This window comes from Heterodontus francisci, chromosome 35 (assembly GCF_036365525.1).
Source record: "Heterodontus francisci isolate sHetFra1 chromosome 35, sHetFra1.hap1, whole genome shotgun sequence".
NCBI lineage: Eukaryota > Metazoa > Chordata > Chondrichthyes > Heterodontiformes > Heterodontidae > Heterodontus > Heterodontus francisci.
In genome coordinates this window covers 22,999,396-23,008,556 of record NC_090405.1, presented here as the reverse complement: position 1 = coordinate 23,008,556, position 9,161 = coordinate 22,999,396, and the positions used below count along the sequence as shown (strand labels likewise).

Here is a 9,161-nt window from a genome sequence, read left to right as displayed (position 1 = left end):
TGTTTTTGTCTTTAACAGAACTCAGAATTGTAAAAAATAATTCTTTTTTTTTCAGTTAACCGGTGTATGTATGTGTGCATGTGTGGGGCTGTGGGAAGAAAGGGGCTTTAAATGTTGGTTAAGGTAAAAAGGGAACTTTTAAAATTTCTACCAGTGTATTTATGCTTTATTTCATGACTAGTTAAAACTTGTTCTGTAATAAACTGATAATTTTGCTGTTCATTAAAGAAACATGGTCAGTGTCTTCTGTTCTGGGAAGAATAGAGTATATGATTGACTGTTTCAGGAAGTGGGAAAAGTTAAAATATATGTTGTGACCTGTGGAGAAGTGGGATGAGACTATATAGAAGGGTCTGAAGAAGGGTCATTGACCTGAAACGTTAACTCTGCTTCTCTCTGCACAGATGCTGCCGGACCTGATGAGTATTTCCAGCATTTCTTGTTTTTATTTGAGATTTCCTGCATCTGCTGTATTTTGCTTTGATATTGTTATTATATGAGAATAAATAGTGCACTCCTCTGATTTTAACTTTAACAACATCTGGCTCTGTAGCTTAGTTGGTTAAAGCACCTGTCTTGTAAAAAGGAGAGCCTGGGTTCAATTCCCAGTAGAGCCTTGTTTCACATTTGTGATGTCGAAGTTACCTTATCAATCGCTTCCATCTGTGTCTGCTGAACTTTAAGTGAGAATTCAAATTACATGATGAATTTTCGTCACAGCCTTGTGAAGGATGTGAGTTTGGAATGGCTGTTCATCCTTGTCCAGAAATTCAGTCCTGATATTTCAAAGGCAACTTCTTTGAAACAAATTTGTTCACAGTTGCATTCAACCTGGAAAACAGCTCGACATTAATGTCACAGAAGGAAAGTGTGACTGCGTTGTATGTTTCAGAGTGTTTGTGTCGTTATGTGTTGCTTGTGACTGAGATTGGGACATGACGCAAGTGGGAGGGTTGATCTGAGGTTTGGAATATTTGTCAGTCAGCAACAAGAAAAATCAAAGGAACCAAATAAGAAAACCTATGTCTCATGTGGTTACCGAGAAACGGTCAGAAGATATTAAACTTTGTTCTGTTCAATAAAGCTGTGTGAACTTTGACCTTTCCAGCCTTTTATAAACAGTATTTGAAGTGTCTCGGTAACAATGTTCAGTGTTGATGAGAGTGGGGTCTGGGTGAGCATCTGCTGAGTGTGACAGGGTCAGGACTGGATGCAGGAAGTTCTCTGACAGTCTCTCTCTCTCTCGCTGATGGGTTTGAGTTGATTTTCAACTGGCAGCTGTTAGTGTTTCGATAAATCAAGTTCCCTCCACCCATTTTTTTGGACAGACAGTGTAGTATAAGGATGTAAAGGGTTAATGCTGAAGACATTGGGATCAATCACTCCCACTGTCAGAGTGATGATGTAACAGTCACAGGAGATGAGGTTTGGGAGGAGAGAGCAGCACCAAGGATGCCAGCTTAGGAGGCTTGATGAATGTGTATATAGTATTGTGTAAATTAGAAAAGAGTTCTTAGTTCTTTCAGCAGGAAATGTGTCCCGAAAATATCGAGAAACTCACAATTTTATTACTCAGGAGTCGGAACACAGATATGAATTCCAAGTGACAGTTCTGGGTTCATTTAACAAAGAAAGGTAGAGAATAATATTGCTCACTGATTAAAATCCCCCAGTGAGGAGACAGTTAAACAGGTGATCTGTTGGGGCATCCTTCGATCCAAGGTTTCGGCAGCATTTAATCTCCCTTTTTGGTGAAATTCTCTGTTATTTGCAACTTTTTTTTTTATCCAGCTTTGATGGGCAAGTGAAAAAACTGAAAAAACTGAACAGTTCCATCCTTTCTTTTCTTCCTTCTTCCCTTCTTTCCATCAGTTTCTCTTTTCTGTCCCAGATCAATATAATGATGAGAATCCCAATTTAATCTGCTGTTTCTGGTGTTTTATCCATTCCAATCAAAGTCAATGTTCCAATCAAATCTATTTGTTATTCCACAGTGTCTCTCCATGTGTTTTATTCTGTTGTATTCTCTCACAGTCTGTTTGATGATCAATGTTACATCTCACTCTCTGTTCTGGTGAAGATCAGAAGCAGTGATATCTGTTTACACCACCTGACAAGTCGGCCTGAGGCTGTGCCTCGCCGATCATGTGGAGTTAGGAACATAGGAACATAGGAGCAGGAGTCGGCCATTCAGCCCGTCGAGCCTGCCCCACCATTCAATATGATCATGGCTGATCATCCGCTTCAATGCCCTTTTCCCCACACTTTCCTCATATTCCCTGATGTCATTTGTATTTAGAAATCTGTCAATCTCTGCTTTAAACATACTCAACGACTGAGCTTCCACAGCCCTCTGGGGTACAGAATTCCAAAGATTCACAACCCTCCGTGTAAAGAAATTTCTCCTCATCTCTGTCCTAAGGAGCTTCACCCTTATTTTGAAATTGAGCCTCTGGTTCTCGACTCCCCATCCAGATGAAACATCTTAGCTGCATCTACCCTGACTGTCCTTTAAATATTTTGTAGGTTTCAATGAGATCACCTCTCATTCTTTGAAACTCTAGATAATACAGCCCCAGTTTCCCAATCTCTCTTCATAGAACAGTCCCACCATCCCAGGAACAAGTCTGATGAACCTTCGTTGAACTCCCTCCATGGCAATAATATCCTTCCTAAGGTAAGGAGACCAAATCTGCACACAGTACTCCAAGTGCGGTCTAAGCAAGGTTCTGTACAATTGAAGCAAGAATTCACTACTCCTGTACTCAAATCGTCTTGTGATAAAGGCTAACATACTATTAGCCTTCCTAATTGCTTGCTGCACCTGCATGTTAGCTTTCAGTGACTTATTGACATGGATACCCAGATCACCCTTATATTCTGTACCTCAGCTAATAAAGGAAAGGATTCCATATACCTGCTGAACCACCTTATTGACCTGTACTGCTACTTCAGGGATCTGTGGACATTCACTCCAACGTCTCTCACTTCCTCTGCACCGTTCAGTGTTCTACCATTAATTGTGTATTCCTTTGCCTTTTTTGACCTCCCAAATGCATCACCTCACCTTTGTCCAATTTGAATTCCATTTACCACTTCTCTGCCCACCTGACCAGTCTATTGATATCTTCCTGCAGTGTACAGCTATCCTCCTCCCTATCAACAACACGGACAATTTTTGTGTCATCTGCAAACATCTTGATTGTGCCCTCTGCATTTATGTCCATATCATTAATATATGCCACAAAAAGCAGGGGACCTAGTTCTGAGCCCTGTGGAACACCACTGGAAACAGTCCTCCAGTTGCAAAAACACCTGTAACCAATTCCTTTTTGTTTCCTGCCACTGAACCAATTTTGTGTCCAGCTTGCTACATTCCCCTGGATCCCATGTGCTTTTATTTTTTTTAACCAGTTTGCCATGTGGGACCTTGTCAAAAGTCTTGCTAAAATCCATGTAGATCACATCAACTGCACTATCCTCATCAATCCTCCTTGTTACTTCTTCAAAAACATTCAATCAAGTTAGTCAGACAGGAGCTTCCCTGAACAAATCCATGCTGATGATACTTGATTAATCTGTGCCTTTCTAAGTGACAGTTTATCCTGTCTCTCAGAATTAATTCCAATAATTCGCCCACTATTGAGGTTAGGCTGACTGGCCTTTAATTATTTGGTCCATCACTCGCTTCCTTTTTCAACAATGGTGCAATGTTAGCAATAAAAACAAAAAGTGCTGGACATACACAGCAGGTCTGGCAGCATCTGTGGAGAGAGAAACAAAGTTAACATTTCAGGTCAGTGACCTTTCATCAGAACAGAAACGTTAACTTTGCTTCTCTCTCCACAGTTGCTGCCAGATCTGCTGTGTATTTCCAATGCAACTAGTTTTTATTTCAGATTTGCAGCATCTGCAGAATTTTGCTTTTATTGCAGTGTTACGAGACCTCCAATCCTCTGACATCACACCCGTATCCAGTGAGGGATTGGAAACTGATGGTCAGACCTTCCACTATTTCCTTCCTGGCTTCTTTTAACAGCCTGTGGTACATTTCATCCGGCCCTGATGATTTATCCACTTTCAAGGATGTTAATCCCATTTATACTTCTTCTCTCCCTCAGTTTATCATGTCCAATACTTCACACTCCTTCTCCTTAATTACAATATCTGCATCACCCCCTCATTTGCGAAGACAGTAAAATATTCATTAATAAACATACCAACATCTTCCACACTGACACATAGGTTACATTTTTAGGTCTTTGATGGGCCCTACTCTTTCCTCAGTTGCCTCTGACTGCAATGTATTGATGAAACATCTTTGGATTTGTTTTGATTTTGCTTGTCAATATTCTTTCGTGATCTCTGTTTGTTCTTCATCGCTACTCCCAAATACCTCTAGTCATGTCAAAACACAACTTATCAGAAGGGGAATTTGAACCCACCCCTGCAGAGAGAATTGTGATCTGAATGAACCGTCTCAGACTGCTCGACCATCCTGACCACCCCATGTGTATGTTTAATGCTGACGAAATTATCCATTCATTGTGAAAGTATTTGTGAGATTGTGGAAATGTCTGGAAGAGGAAAGACCAACGGGAAAGCTCGGTCCAAGGCCAAGTCTCGCTCCTCCCGGGCTGGACTGCAGTTCCCGGTGGGCCGTGTTCACAGGCTCCTGAGAAAGGGTAACTATGCTGAGCGTGTGGGTGCCAGAGCCCAAGTCTATCTGGCTGCTGTGCTCGAGTATCTGACCGCTGAAATCCTCGAACTGGGCGGTAACGCGGCCCGGGACAACAAGAAGACCTGCATCATCCCCAGCCACCTACAGCTGGCCGTCCTCAATGATGAGGAGCTCAACAAGCTGCCGGTAGGGGTGACCATCGTTCAGGGTAGGGTGCTGCCTAATATCCAGGCCGTGTTGCTGCCCAAGAAAACCAGCGCTCCGGGCACCAAAACCAAGTCAATCTGCCAGAATTTTTTCAAATACGCAAAGGCTCTTTTCAGAGCCACCCACAGTATCTGAAAGGGCTGATGACTGTCTGAAGTCTGCTGTACCCACACCTCTGTCTATCCCTCTTCATCTGGAACAACCAACGCTATCTTCCATTCCTTTCACCATTATGTGTTTAACTAGCTTCTCCTTATAGTCAGTCCAATATCAATGTACTAATGAAATGATCTGTGTCAGTGCTGGCAATTTCCATAGAATCATAGAAAAATTAGGGCACAGAAGGAGCCCATTCAGCCCATCGCGTTTGCTCTGGCCGAAAAAACTAGCCACCCAATCTATTCCCACCTTCCAGCACCTGATCCGTAGACTTGCAGGTTACAGCACTTCAGGTGCATGTCCAGGTATTTTTAAATGAGTTGAGGGCTTCTGCCTCCACCACCATTCCTGTCAGCGAATTCCAGGCACCCACCACCCTCTGGGTAAAAACGTTTCCCCTCATGTCCCCTCTAATCCTTCTACCAATCACCTTAAATCTGTGCCCCCTGGTAACTGACCTCCCCACCAGGGGAAACAGGTCCTTACTGTCCACTCTGTCTGGGCGCCTCATAATTTTGTACACCTCATTCAAGTCACCCCTCAGACTCCTCTGTTCTAAGGAAAACAACCCGAGCCGCTCCAATATTTGCTCATAGCTGCAACTTTCAAGCCCTGGCAACGTTCTTGTAAATCTCCTCTGTACTCTCTCCAGAGCAATTATGTCCTTTCTGTAATGTGATGACCAGAACTGTACGCAATACTCCAGCTGTGGCCTAACCGCCGTTTTATACAGTTCCAGCACGACATCCCTGCTTTTCTATTCTATACCTTGGCCAATAAAGGAAAGCATTCTATATGCCTTCTTCACCACTCTATCTACCTGTCCTGCCACTTTCAAGGACCTGTGGACATGCACTCCAAAGTCTCTCACTTCTTCTACCCCTCTCAATATCTTCCCGTTTATTGTGTATTCCCTTGCTTTGTTTGCCCTCCCCAAATGCATTCCCTCACACTTCTCCAGATTGAATTCCATTTGCCATTTTTCCGCCCACTCAACCAATCCATTCATATCATTCTGAAGTCTACAGCTATCCTCCTCACTATCAATTACACGGCCAATTTTTGTGTCATCAGCAAATTTCCCAATCAGACCTCCCACATTTAATTCCAAATCATTAATATATACCACAAACAGCAAGGGACCCAACACTGAGCCCTGTGGAATGCCACTGAAAACTGCTTTCCATTCGCAAAAACATCCGTCGATAACTATCCTTTGTTTCCTGTCACTGAGTCAATTTTGGATCCAACCTGCCACATTCCTCTGTATTCCATGGGCTTTCATTTTACTGACCAGTCTGCCATGTGGGACCTTACTAAAATCCATGTGGACCACATCCACCACACTATCCTCATCAATGTTTCTTGTTACTTCCTCAAAAAACTCAATCAAGTTAGTGAGACATGACCTTCCCTTAACAAATCCATGCTGACTATCCCTGATTAATCCGTGCCTTTCTAAGTGGCAGTTTATCCTGTCCCTCAGAATTGATTCTAATAATTTACTCACCACCGAGGCCAGACTGACCGGCCTATAATTATTTGGCCTATCCCTCACATCCTTTTTAAATAATAGTACAACGTTCGCAGACCTCCAATCCTCCGGCACCTCCCCCATATCCAGTGAGGATTTGAAGATGATCCTCAGCGCATCCACTATTTCCTCCCTGGCTTCCTGTAACAACCTCAGATGCAAATCATCCGGCCCTGGTGATTTATTCATTTTGAAGGATGTCAGACTCTCGAGTACTTCCACTCTCATTATGCTTATCGTATCTAATATTTCACACTCCTCTTCTTTGTCTGCATCATCCCTCTCCTTTGTGAAGGCAGAGACAAAAACTCATTAAGAACCCCACACACATCTTCTGCATCCACTCATACGCTCCCTTGTACATCTCTGATCGGCCGTACCCTTTCCTTAGTTATCCTCTTGCTCTTAATGTACTGATAGAACATCTTTGGGGTTTCCTTCAAGTAGTTGTATCCAGTCCACATCCACCAAGTCACCTCTCAGTTTTGTAAAATTTGCCTTCCCCCAATTTAGAACTTTTACTTCTGTTGTATCTTTGTCCTTTTACATGATTATGCCAAAACTAATTGCAGTATGGTCACTAGGGGTGGTGGTGGCGTAGTGGTCTTGTCAGTGGACTTGTCAGTGGATTAGTAACCCAGACACCTCGGGTATTGCTCAGGGGACGTGGGTTCAAATCCCACCATTGAAATTTAAATCCAAATAATAAATCTGCAATTAAAAAGCAAGTCTAATGATGGCCATGAAACCATTGTCGATGGTTGTAAAAACCCATCTGGTTTACTAATGCCCTTTAGGGAAGGAAATCTGCTGTTCTTGTCTGGCCTGCATGTGACTGCAGACCCACAGCAATGTGGTTGACTCTTACATGCCCTCTGAAATGGCCGAGCGAGCCACTCAGTTGAAACTAAACACTATGAAGTCAATAAAAAGGAATGAAAGCAGACGGACCACCCGGCGTCGACCTGGGCACCAGAAATGACAATGGCAAACCCAGCGCTGTCGACCCTGCAAAGTCCTCCTTAGTAACATCTGGTGGCTTGTGTTAAGTTGGGAGAGCAACAGCCTGACGTAGTCATACTCACAGAATCATACCTTACAGGCAATGTCGCAGACACTGCCATCACCATCCCTGGGTATGTCCTGTCCCACGGGCAGGACAGACTCACCAGAGGTGTCGGTACAGTAGAGAGGGAATTGCCCTGGAAGTCCTCAACATCGACTCTGGACCCCATGAGGTCTCATGGCATCAGATCAAACAATGGACAAGGAAACCTCCTGCTGATTATCACCTACTGCCCTCCCTCAGCTGATGAGTCAGTACTCCTCCATGTTGAACAGCACTTGGAGGAAGCACTGAGGGTGGCAAGAGCACAGAATGTACTCTGGGTGGGGGACTTCAATGTCCATCACCAAGAGTGGCTCGGGAGCATCTCTACTGGCCGAATCCTAAAGGACATATCTGCTAGTGCTGCTTGATGGCAATGTTGATGACACCTTCCATCACTTTAGGCCCCATACGTCTACTCTCAATCATCAGTAAAATGATGGAAGGTGCCATCAAGCGGCACTTGCTTAGCAATAACCTGCCTCAGTGACACTCAGTTTGGGTTCTGCCAGGGCCACTCAGCTCCTGACCTCATGACAGCCTTGGTTCAAACATGGACAAAAGAGGTGAGGTGTGAGTGATTGCCTTTGACATCAAGGCAGTATTTGACCGAGTATGGCATCAAGGAGCCCGAGCAAAACTGAGGTCAATGGGAAAACCCTCCACTGGCTGAAGTCATACCTAGCGCAAAGGAAGATGGTTGTGGTTGTTGGAGGTCAATCATCTGAGCTCCAGGACATCACTGCAGGCGCTCCTCAGGGTAATGTCCTCAGCCCAACCATCTTCAGCTGCTTCATCAATGACCTTCCTTCAATCATAAGGTCAGAAGTGGGGATGTTCGCTGATGATTGCACAATGTTCAGTACCATTCATGACTCCTCAGATACTGAAGCATTTCTGTGTAGAAATGCAGCAAGACATGGACAATATCCAGGATTGGGCTGATAAGCGGCAAGTAACATTCGGGCCGCACAAGTGCTAGGCATTGACCATCACCAACAAGAGAGAATCGAACTAACTCCCCTTGACATTCAATGGCATTACCATTGCTGAATCCCCCAATATCAACATCCGAGGGGCACCATTGACCAGAAGCTGAACTGGAGTAGCCATATAAATACCGTGGCTAATAGAGCAGGTCAGAGGCTAGGAATCCTGAGGCGAGTAACTCACCTCCTGACTCCCCAAAGCCTGTCCACCATCTACAAGGCACAAGTCAGGAGTGTGTTGGAATAGTCTCCAATTGCCTGGATAGGTGCATCTCCAACAACACTCAAGAAGCTCAACACCATCCAGGACAAAGCAGCCCACTTGATTGGCACCCCATCTACAAACATTCACTCCCTCCACCACCGACGCACAGTGGCAGCAGTGTGTACCATCTACAAGATGCACTGCAGCAATGCACCAAGGCTCCTTGAACAGCACCTTCCAAACCTGTGACCTCTGCCAACTAGAAGTACAAGGGCAGA

The 9,161-nt window shown here is 44.2% G+C and overlaps 1 non-coding gene across 1 annotated transcript; it reads left to right on the top strand.

Moving 5' to 3' along the window:
- The first annotated feature begins 543 nt into the window (after positions 1 to 543).
- Positions 544 to 617, top strand: trnat-ugu (transfer RNA threonine (anticodon UGU)). The gene has a single exon. It is a non-coding gene; the product is annotated as a tRNA-Thr (tRNA).
- The last annotated feature ends 8,544 nt before the right edge of the window (positions 618 to 9,161 follow it).